The sequence below is a fragment of the Mustela nigripes genome, chromosome 2, assembly GCF_022355385.1.
Source record: "Mustela nigripes isolate SB6536 chromosome 2, MUSNIG.SB6536, whole genome shotgun sequence".
NCBI classification, from domain to species: Eukaryota; Metazoa; Chordata; class Mammalia; order Carnivora; family Mustelidae; genus Mustela; species Mustela nigripes.
In genome coordinates this window covers 102,438,233-102,449,942 of record NC_081558.1, presented here as the reverse complement: position 1 = coordinate 102,449,942, position 11,710 = coordinate 102,438,233, and the positions used below count along the sequence as shown (strand labels likewise).

The 11,710-nt window shown below is 46.1% G+C and overlaps 1 long non-coding RNA gene across 1 annotated transcript in view; it reads left to right on the top strand.

The window, feature by feature from the left end:
- LOC132011912 (uncharacterized) overlaps positions 1–7,515 on the top strand; it is a 10,113-nt gene extending 2,598 nt beyond the window's left edge. The window contains exons 2-4 of the long non-coding RNA XR_009402453.1: positions 772–963; positions 4,883–5,008; positions 7,395–7,515. This is a non-coding gene — a long non-coding RNA (uncharacterized LOC132011912). The remainder of the gene's footprint in view (positions 1–771; positions 964–4,882; positions 5,009–7,394) is intronic.
- Positions 7,516–11,710: the final 4,195 nt, after the last annotated feature.

The following is an 11,710-nucleotide window of genomic DNA, read 5'->3' as shown; positions in this document are numbered from 1 at the left end:
CCCCCCCGCCCCCCCCCCCCCCCCCCCCCCCCCCCCCCCCCCCGCACACGCGCTGGGATGCCCCTCGTCTGTGGTTATCAGCGCCGGCTTCCCGGCCCCGCAATTAGAGCTCCGTGGCCCCGGGCGCTGTCCCTTTATTCTAGAACCTGCTGTTCCACTGCCCTCCTGGAGACAGTCACTTTGCCCCCATCTCCCCCAACCCTCCCTTCATCCCCGTCCTGGAGAGGGCCACAAAGCTGAGGCCGCAGGACTGGATCTCCACGCGGGTAGTTTAGCGTGCTCCTGGGCAGGCATGAGCAGCCTCGTATCCTGATTGGGTTTAGGTGAGTAGTGGCCACACCCCGTGTGTGGTTGGCTCCTCCCCCTTGAACACCTGGTGGAAGGGACCAGTCCTGCAGCCTCGCCTCCGCCGGGGGAGCCGCAGTGGAGCCGCACCCTGGTCTTTCTGGAGAACTTACCGCACTTGTTAAGTTCAGTGTCCTGCTGCGTGGTCAGCTCCTCTGGGGACCTCCGACTCTGTCCTTGACCTCCGCCCCACAGTAAGCACACCGGGTCGATTCTAGGGGCTGAGATAGGTACCAGCAGATCCCAGACCTGGAGGAATCTCAACCAGAAGAGGCTGAGAAGCAATCAGACAGAGCCAAGGGTCTGCACCCTTGTCCTGAAGTACAGGACTCTGTGGAAATGAGATTGGGGAGGGCTTCTGGGGGATCTCAGCAGTTGAAGCAAAATGAATAATGAAAGAAACCACTGTTGTGTTTTGTTTTTTAGGATCTTATTTATCAGAGCAAGCAGCAGAGGGAGAAGGAGAAGCAGACACCTCGCTGAACAGGGAGCCCCATGTTGGACTGGATCCCAGGATCCCAGGATCATGACCTGAGCTGAAGGCAGATGCTTAACTGACTGAGCCACCCAGGCATCCCTATGTTTGTTTTTTCATGTTGTCTTCACAACAGCTCTGAGGTAGGTACTATTGTTAACTTCATTTTTGTCATGAACAAGTGACAGCAAGGATTTGAAACTGGGCCTAGGACTCCAAAGAGGGTTTTAACCTTTATATTATAAGCATATCTGGCCAAGGAAGCAAGGTGAGCAGAGGCACTGGGGTGAGAAGGCAGGACAGAAGGGGTTAACTACAGAAGGACATAATGTTTCTGGAGTGCCAAGTTCTGCACCCACAGGGGTGAGAGTGGGGCTGGTGGGGACTGGTGGGCCTTGTAAGCCATTACCAGTTGGTAAAGTATGCCACTCCTGATTGTGGGGTCGTGAGTTCAGTGAGTTTGAGCCCCACTTTGGGTGTAGAGATGATAGGGAAGAAGGGAGGGAGGGGGGCAGGAAAGAAGTGAGGAAAGAAAATCAGTATCACTTAGTGAAGGGGTGAAGAAGGAAGATGACCCCTGGATTTCTGGACTGAATAACTGGGCAAACGGTCATTCCCTCCCTGCTGTAGGGGATGAGGGCAGGGCTGGTTGTCGGGAAAGTGATGAGTTCTGGTTGGATTCCCTGTGTTTGATGTGGGAGCAGAAGCCTATCAGGCAGTGGCTCCAAGATCCAGGCTCCAGGCTCAAACAGACTGGGTCCAGCGCCTACCTTCCTGAACCTACTAGTTCTGTCTCACTGGGCAAGAAACTTGATTTCTTTAAACCTGTTAATTCATCCATAAGATAGCAACAGTAATAGAATTTTAGGGTTGGGATAAAATGAGAATAAAAGGAGACAATGTGCGGTGTCTGGGAAAAAATACATATAGAAAAATGGCAACTCTCTTATCATTGTTATTATTTATTATCAGTAAATCTGAAGCTCAGAGAAGAAGCAATTTCAGAAGTCATCAAATGGAAGTTGAAACCAGGAGAGTAAATGAGATAATCCAAAAAGAGTGTAGAGGCTGAGAAGGGTAGAAGTTGAACACCAGGAGCCCTGGCATTTCAGGGGTAGACAGAGGAAGAACAGCATAAAAACAAATGGTTATAGAAGAAGGAGGAAAGCCACCAGAGCTTGGTGCCGAGGAAGCCATATGTAGGAGCCACACAGCTGACTGATCCTCTGTCTTCTTCCTCCTCCCTAACAGAACCTGATGTTGTCAGGGTCAGCATGTTCTGGATTCTGTGTGTCTCAGAGAAGGTAGCCCACAGCCCCAGCTCGAAACCAGCAGCACAGTTGCCCCTGGTTATCCCATTGCCCTTGCCAGTGAAGGTTTATGGAGTGTATTTGATCCCTTTCTGGTCAATGGGGCCTGGTGGAAAGTCTGTTGAGGAGCTTCTAGAAGATTTCTTTGATTAAAAAAAAAAAAAATGCCCATGAAGACGACAACCACAAGGAGATATCATTTTACACTCACTAAGATGACTAGAATCAAAGTCAGATAACATCACATGTTGGCCAGGATTTGGAGAATTTAGAACCCTTATGCATTGCTGATGGGACCATAAAAAGGAACAGACGCTTGGAAAACAATCTTGCAGTTCCTCAAACAATTAAACGTAGGGTTACCATATGACCCAGCATAGGTATAATACCTAGGAAAATGAATAAATTAGGTCCCACAGAAACTTACACACAGATATTTATAGTGGCGTTATTTGTAATAGACAAAAGGTGAAAACAACTCAAATGTTCATTGACAGATGAATGGATACACAAAGTATGCTATATACAAGCAGTGGAATTGTATATAGCCGTAAAAGCAGATAAGTACTGACACAGGCTATAGCATGAATGAACTCTGAAAACATCATTTTATTTTATTTTTTTTAAGATTTTATTTATTTATTTGACAGAGAGAGAGATCACAAGTAGGCAGAGAGGCAGGCAGAGAGAGAAGAGGAAGCAGGATCCCTGCTGAGCAGAGCCCAATGTGGGGCTCGATCCCAGGACTCTGAGATCATGACCTGAGCCGAAGGCAGCGGCTTAACCCGCTGAGCCACCCAGGCGCCCCTGAAAACATCATTTTAAGTGAGAGAAGCAAACCACAAAAGGCCACATACTGTATGATTCTAGTGATGAAAGTCCAGAATAGGGAAATCTGGGAGATAGGGAAATTGGGAGAGAAAGTAGGTAGCACTTGCTTAGGGCTGAGGTGGTGGCAGGGGAATGGGAGATGATTGAATCAATGGTATGCATTTTCTTCTTGAGGTGATCAGAATGTTCTAAAATTGACCAGAGGTGGGGCGCCTGGGTGACTCAGTGGGTTGAGCCTCTGCCTTCAGCTCAGGTCATGATGTCAGGGTTCTGGGATTGAGCCCCGCATCGGGCTTTCTGCTCAGCAGGGAGCTTGCTTCTCCCCCTCTCTCTGCCTGCCTCTCTGCCTACTTGTGAGCTCCCTCTCTGTCAAATGATAAAAATGTTTAAAAAAAAAAAAAAAGATAAAAATTGACCGGAGGCAATGGTCGCACAAATATGTGAAGATACTAAAGCTATTGAGTTGAACACTTTCATTTATTTATTCGAGGAAGAGAGAGAGAGGATAGGGACAAGCAGATTCTGTGCTGAGTACAGAGCCCCATGTGGGACTCACTCCCACAACCCTAACATCAAGACCTGAGCCAAAATCAAGAGTCAGACTTAATGGACCAGCCACCCAGGCACCCCTGAATTGAACACTTTAATTGAGTGAATGAATTATTATATTCACTATATCTGAATAAAATATTCATTATATCTGAATAAAACTGTTGCAAAAGAAGCAACAATAAAAGTGATACACGAGGAATCTATAGACTTCTCTCAGTGTTGTCATGTCTGGATGGAATGGCTGAGACAAACTGTCTTGCTACCGGTCTGAGGACCATGTCCACACAAAGAGGCAGAAACCACAAGGGTCACTGGAAAGTAGCAAAGGAGCCCCACTGGCACCAAGCTTTGGTGGTCTTGTCATATGATGTAATGAATTGTTAAAGCCTGTGTGAATCAAAGTTTTTGTTGTTGATATTGTCTCCAAACAACTGGAATCACCATGGGATTTAATATAGGGAAGTAGTTGCTTATGAACCTTGGGAGCTTCTGGATGGTCAAGATCTTGACTTCCAGAACACTGCAAGACTGACCCTCCATAGGAGCTGCTGCCTCTGTGGCTCTGTTAGGAGAAGGCGACATAGGAGGCCAGCACCGGAACTGCTGACTTCCAGAGCACAGTGCTGTGTTTGTGATGCAAGAGTTGGTCAGCCTAGGCCAAACCACCCCAGCTGCCTGCCAGCACCCACACAGCTGGTGAATTAACAAGGAACACTACATCAAAAAACTTATCCATCAGGGCACCGGGGTGGCTCACTCGGTTAAGGGTCTGCCTTCAGCTCAGATCATGATCCTAAGGTCCTGGGATGGAGCCCTGAGTCAGGCTTCCTGCTAGGCAGGGAGTCTGCTGCTCCCTCTCCCTCTGCCTGCCGCTTCCACTGCTTGTGCTCTCTCTCTCCCTCTCTTTCTCTGTCAGGTAAATAAATAAAATCTTTTAAAAAAGAGAGAAAGAAAGGAATAAAACTTACCCATCGCCTTGACCTTACTTGCCAGAAGAAAAACAAAAGGAGGAAGGAAAGCTTTTACTTGGCTTCTATGTCCCAGATGTCTCCCTTCTAATGACCAAATTTTCTGCTCCTTATTTCTGCTTCCATCTCAGACCTTCTCTCCCGCATCATTTTTCCTTCTGCCTAATATATATATTATGTCCTTTGGAATGTTCTGAGAGTCTGCTTGTGGAGATCTTTCAGTTTTGATTTGCCAGAAAATATCCTTGTTTTGCCAAAAAGTTTTGGACATGGAAGGTAGACTGCTAGTTGTTGTCTTCATTTTCTTTTTTTTCCCCATGCATGTATGTCTGTCTGTCTGTTCTTGTGGGAGGCAGGGGAGCATGTGTCTGGACCCTTTCATGGTTCTCCTTCCCCCACAGGGTGGACCCAATTGTGGGCTGGGACCTGGGGCCCAGCAGGTCCTGAAGAAGGGTGACGAGGGGCCCTTCAATGTGGAGGCACTGGATGAAATCAGAATGAGACACAGGGTCAAGATGGAAAAGCAGGTGAGTGCAGGATGGTTTCGCTGGTGTGGTAAAGCTCGGGGACTGAGAAGCTCTAGAAGGCTGTGGGGACAAACACCGGAGGGGTTTGGGGAGGCTGTGCTGCTCAGAGCCATGGCCCAGAGCATCCACTACCCAGGAGACCTACGCAGAGCCCAGGTGTCCCCTGCTGCCAGTGCCAAGTTACTTTCTCTTAGCGTAAGAAAGTCCTCATGCTTGAGGGCTTGCTACCTACAGCCACCTCTGGTACCAAATGACCAGAGTTCAGTATGAGAAATAGAAGCCAGCAGAAAAAGAATTTATATACAGGAACTAAAAATTGTGGGGCATTGGGAGAAGGAGTTGTCATTTGGGCCTCTAGGGGAGACTCTGAACCCCCAGAAGTAACTCATGAGAGGGACCACCATGCATGTGACAGTCGGGCAGGTGTAAAGGCTCCCTTGGAACTCAGTCATATTTAGTTGCTGAGAATCAGGACACCACGCTAACTGCAGCTGTGTCTCTGTCCCTACAAAGCTGGGGACAGACACTGGAAAGCTGCTGCAGGAAAAACTCCATATCCCCATAACCTTGTTTGCCCAGAGAAGACAAGGCCAACTGCAGAAATATGCTTGTCTCACATCTGCTTTCCTGGTTCTTTTTTTTTTTTTTTTTTTTTTAAGATTTTTTTTTTTTATTTGACAGAGAGAGCTTACAGGTAGGTAGAGAGGCTGGCAGAGAGAGAGAGAGAGAGAGAAGCAGGCTCCCCGCCGAGCAGAGAGCCCGATGTGGGACTTGATCCCAAGACCCCGAGATCATGACCTGAGCCGAAGGCAGCGGCTTAAACCCCTGAGCCACCCAGGCGCCCCCTTTTTTTTTTTTTTTTTTAAGATTTTATTTATCTATTAGAGAGTAAGCAAGTGAGCAGAGGGAGAGGGAGAAGCAGGCTCCCCGCTGAGCGGGCAGCCTGACATGACAGGGGGACTTGATCCCAAGACCCCAGGATCATCACTCGAGCCAAAGGCAGATGCTTAACCAACTGAACCACCCAGGCACCCCTGCTTTCTCTATTCTTAAAACCTAATTTGTATAACCCAACTTCCAGGGGATCTACAAAAGGCAGCTTTTTGTTTCAGGCAGACTCCTGACTGCCTTTTGTGGTATAGGAAGGCACTGCAGAAGGTGACGGGAATTGCGCAAGGGCTCCCTGTTGTCAAATGGCATATGCAAGGTGGGGGCCTGAAGTGGTCATTGGGTTTGACAATTGGAAAAGCAAGGAGGCTCTTGAGGGCTGTGTCAGCGCAGTGGAGATGGGCAGAGCCAATGAGACATGAGGAGCGAATTCGGCGAACATGGATGTTTTAAGGAATCCTTTGCAGGGCCATTGAGAGAGGGATAGCGGATTGAGGGCGGCTCAACTTCAGAGAGAGTTTGGGTTCGTTGTTTTTCTAGGAATGGTGGAGAATCAAACATGCTTATGATGAAGGGAAGGTGCCAACTGAAGAGAACAGAGGGAGCAAGGATGGGGAGATTGTGGCTGGTAGGAGGGGGCGCTTACAATGTGGAAAGATGCTCATGATATTGTGCTAAGCAACAGAAGCATATAAAACAAACACTGTGTGGTTCCTTTCCTCTTTTTCTAAAAATTATTTTTTATTAACATATAATGTATTATTAGCCCCAGGGGTACAGGTCTGTGAATCGCCAGGTTTACACACGTCACAGCACTCACCAGAGCACATACCCTCCCCAGTGCCGTCACCCAGCAACCCTATCCCTACCCCACCCACCCTGCAACCCTCAGTTTGTTTGGTGAGATTAAGAGTCTCTTATGGTTTGTCTCCCTCCCGATCCCATCTGGTTTCATTTTTTCCTTCCCTACCCCCCAGACCCCCCGCCCTATCTCTCAGATTCCTCATATCAGAGAGATCATAAGATAATTGCCTTTCCTCTTTAAAAGTATATTAGAGGCACTAAAAGGCCTCACTGAATTGTCAAACAGCCCCCAGAGAGACCAAACTCAATCCCATGGTTGCTAGACGCAGCTCTGAGAAGTAGCAGGCCGGCCGCAGGCGTGGGTGTGGGCAGAGCCGGTGAGTAGAGGTCGGCTTCTGCCATCCCAGCCAGTCCCTCTCTTACCTTGTCCCTACTCTGGCTTGTTCTGTAGGCCTTATGTTCAGGTCATTATCCCAAAGGTCCCCTGATCACCCACTGTCCCGTACATGGAGGAGCAGCCTCCCGGCAGTTCTAGAAACAGCTTCAGAGGCCTTGACATGGCATTTTCCCATCCCATCTACCTTCAGTAATTGTGAAGACACCCAAATTTCCCGTAGGCGTTTGGGGACCACATCCTGAAAAAGCACCACTGTGACTGCAGCACGGTCCTCTCACGTTTCCTGTTTCCTCTCAGATAATGACCACAAGATTCTCTGACCAAGGCTGACTCCTGAGTGCATGACTTCCTTGAAAACTACCTGACATAGTTTAAACTAACTTAGCTTTTCACAACCCCCATCTTATCTCTCAGCGTGATTATTTCTTATGCCAACCCTTCTCTTTACAAATAAATGTGAAATAATAATTCATATATAATCTATCTGATGTCATTATTGTATATGCATTCTGAGCCTGGGACCATTTCTAATCATTATCGGGGCCCAGGCTTGGGTGGTTCTTTTGTTCTTGTGGGAGGGGTAGTACCTGATCATGTGAATTCAGGCTAAAAAGCTAGACTGAAGGTAGGCTTGTGGTCACACCTTCTCTGGGGAGAACCTGTGCCCTCCCTAATCTGATTAGCATTAGATTCCAAGAAAGGCAGTTCTTCTTGCATTCCTCTGTATTATTTGTACAAAACCTATTATAATAAATGTAATAATATGTGGGCTGAACAAAAGATAAGGAATGCTAAGTCACCAGAGCAGGGGCCTAGAGAGGCCTGCAGAGCCTTGAAGCCAGACCTGGACTCGGGACATATGCAGAACTGAGTGCATATGAGCATGGGTTTTTGTGATCTCTCAGAACCGGCAGGATGGAAGATAAATCCTAAAGCCCACGAGAGAGAAGCCTGACAGGAGATTCTCTCTAAAAACGGGGACTCCAGAGGACTACATTCTCAGTATAAAGGGAACCTAGGAATAAACTGTTCCATCCCCAGAGGACTGTAAGAAAACTTGCCTTCTTTGGATCTCTAGGCTAATCGAATCAGGGTGCAGGTAGGGCAATCTGTTTCTGGGATTGTAACCACAAACCTGCCCTCATAGAGATTTTTAGCCTGAATTCACATGATTAGGCACTTGCTTCTCTGAAAACAGAAACAAAACCCTGTAGCCAATAATATGATCAAAATTGGTCCCAGACTTGTGATGCCCCCAGGTACCTGACAGAAGCAAGTATAAATCCTTTTCAGTGGAATTCAGAAATTTGCCTTCATCCCTGGCCTCAAATAATTCCCACAGGTTATATCCAAGGAGTAAATGAAAGAAAATAATTTAGTAAATATAGAAGTAAACAGGGCATGATGAGTGAGAACCAGCAGAAACAGCACAGCAGATTCAGACCTAAAAAACTTTAGATGTTGAAATTATCAGATCTAGTATAACAAATAAATATGCTTAATGTAACATAAAAATAAAAGAGCCTTGAAAATATGACAAAAGAGAAACAAATGTGGAAAAAAATCGAACAACTCATAGGAAAGAAAAATATAAAATTGAAAGGTAAAACTCAATAGTTTTTTTTTTTTAAGATTTTATTTATTTATTTGACAGACAGAGGTCACAAGTAGGTAGAGGGGCAGGCAGGGAGAGAGAGGAGGAAGCAGGCTCCCCGCCAAGCAGAGAGCTCAATGTGGAGCTTGATCCCAGGACCATGGGATCATGACCTGAGCCGAAGGCAAAGGCTTTAACACACTGAGCCACCCAGGTGCCCCTCAATAGATTTTTTTTTAAGAAAAAGATTTTATTTATTTGAGAGAAGAGAGAGAGCATGTGCACGAGTTGGGGGAAGAGCAGAGGTGGAGAGAGAAGCAGACTCCCCGCTAAACAGGGAGCCCGAGGCAGAGTTAGATCCCAGGACCCTTAACCATCTGAGCCACCCAGGCACTTCTCAATAGGTTTAACAGCTGGTTAAATACAGCTGAAAGGATGATTAGGGATGTGGAAGATAGAGCAGAAGAAATTAGTTGAAAGACCAGACAGACAAAGATATAGAAAATACAAAAGTAGAAGTTAAAATGACATGGAAGATAGACCAACAAGGTCTACCGTACATTTAATCATACTTCCAGAGGGAGAATAAAGAAAGAAGAAAAAAGAGGTAATATTTGGAAAAAATTAAAAAAGGAAGATATACTATCTATAGATGGAAAAGGACCCTTATCCACAGAGTCAAGAAGCCAAAAACGTTTTCAATTATGCTAAAAAGAAATGCACACCCAGGGGTGCCTGGGTGGCTCAGTGGGTTAAAACCTATGCCTTCAGTTCAGGTCATGATCTCAGGGTCCTCGGATTGAGCCCCATATCGGGCTCCCTGGGATCCTGCTTCCTCCTCTCTCTCTGCCTGCCTCTCTGCCTACTTGTGATCTCAGTCTGTCAAATAAATAAATAAAATCTTTTTAAAAAGAAGAAATGCACACCCTGAATCATAACGTAGTGAAAGCACAGAACATAATGTATTAAATATTACAGTACTGGCCACCACCGGCAGCCCCCAGGGCACCCCATCCCTGGAGGAATTGCTATCAAAAGGCGATACCAAGAACACTGAGGAGGAGCTAGAGGAAGCCCTTTTGGAGAGATTGTGGAGACTATCAGATGTTCCCAGAAAGTCTCCCATCTGGGGCTGGAGCCCCTTTTGATCTGTCTGTCTTTGTGGCTCAGAAACCAGATATTCCATGGCAGCCCTATGGGTTGGGATACCTCCTTCACGATCCCCGTTCTCCCTCTTGTTCTTGAGACGGAGAAGTTGCAAATGGAGCAGCAGCAGCTACAGCAGTGGCAAATACTTTGTAGGGCCTCACATAGGGTTCTCAGGAGGCATGCCAAGGGCTCAACCTCCAATTCCTGGAAAGATCTAGATTGTTACTCTGTGACTTGTCTTGGTGGGACAAGTTTGAAAATTCAACAGTGTTGGAACTGTTGATTATTTGGAGTTGTCTTCTTCCTTTTTCTTTTTTTAAATGCTGGTACATTGATCTCTCTACACATGCCATGGAGAATTCTCCCCAGTGTCTCCCGGAGACTCTCAACTTGCAACTGTGCCCTCCACACTGTCCCATTTCTTCTGCTTTCACTCTGATACCAGAGTGCAGTAATGCGGATGGTTACGCCAGCTCTGACCATCCCACCCCTTTTGCCAAATCCCTCGTGATGGGAGAATCTTCTCTCTCTCCCACTGAGGCATAGGGACTGATGCTCCTGGGAAGTATGTGCCGCTGGCCATTTTTGTGTTTGAGCATGGAGATGTTGGGAAGGGACATAAACATGGTATGAAATAAAGAAGGCATTACAGCTATAGTTGAAAAGCAGCTGCTGTGAATTTCTGTGTTGGAAAGGAGGAAGGGCTGGCAACAGCTTTAACCACAGGGTGGAGACCATGGAGGACAGAGCAGGAGCTCATTTTCTTGCCCATTTTGGCTACTAGAGACCTGTGTGTGTGTGTGTGCATATGTCTAAAACAGAAAAAAGGGCTCGGTTTTTGTGGTTTTTTTAAATTAATTAATTAATTAATTAATTTGACAGAGAGAGATCACAAGTAGAGAGGCAGGCAGAGAGAGAGAGAGAGGAGGAAGCAGGCTCCCCACCGAGCAGAGAGCCTGATGCGGGGCTCGATCCCAGGACCCTGGGATCATAGACCTGAGCTGAAGGCAGAGGCCTTAACCCACTGAGCCACCCAGGCACCCCTTGGTTTTTGTGTTTAAATATTAAAAGTGATTCCAACGGAAAAAAATTAACAATAAATATTAAAATGTTATACTAGTATATACTAAATAACAGAAAGCTCATGTAAGTATATTAATATCAGAGAAAATATTTTAGGGACAAAAAATGAGAGATAAAAAGATAACTGTATAGGGATGCCTGGGTGGCTCAGTCAGTTAAACATCTGATTCTTAATATTTCAATTTAGGTTGTGATCTCAGTGTTGTGAGATCGAGCCCATGCTCAGCGGGGAGTTTGCTTGAGATTCTCCATCTCCCTTGTCTCTCCCAACACCCTCCCCAGCACATGCACTCTTTCTCTAAAATAAATAAATCTTTAAGAAAAGGTTAGGGGCACCTGGTTGGCTCAGTGGGTTAAGCCTCTGCCTTCGGCTCAGGTCATGGTCTCAGGGTCCTGGGATCGAGCCCTGAGTTGGGCTCTCTGCTCAGCAGGGAGCCTGCTTCCTCCTCTCTCTCTGCCTGCCTCTCTGCCTACTTGTGATCTCTCTCTCTCTGTGTCAAATAAATAAATAAAATCTTTTTTAAAAAGATACATTAAAAAAATAACTGTATAATGATAAAATGTTCAATTTTCCAATAAGGTACAACAGTTCTAAACTTTTATAAAAACAATGACATAGCTTTAAAAATGAGCAAAAATGACAAAATCACAAGGAAAATTAGAAAAGCTCACTACCACATTGGCTCTTTCAACACACATTTCTGTGATGTGTAGAATAAGCCATGGAAAATTATTAAGGATATAAAAGTTTTGAGCAACACAAGAAACTTGATCTGATCTAAAGAAC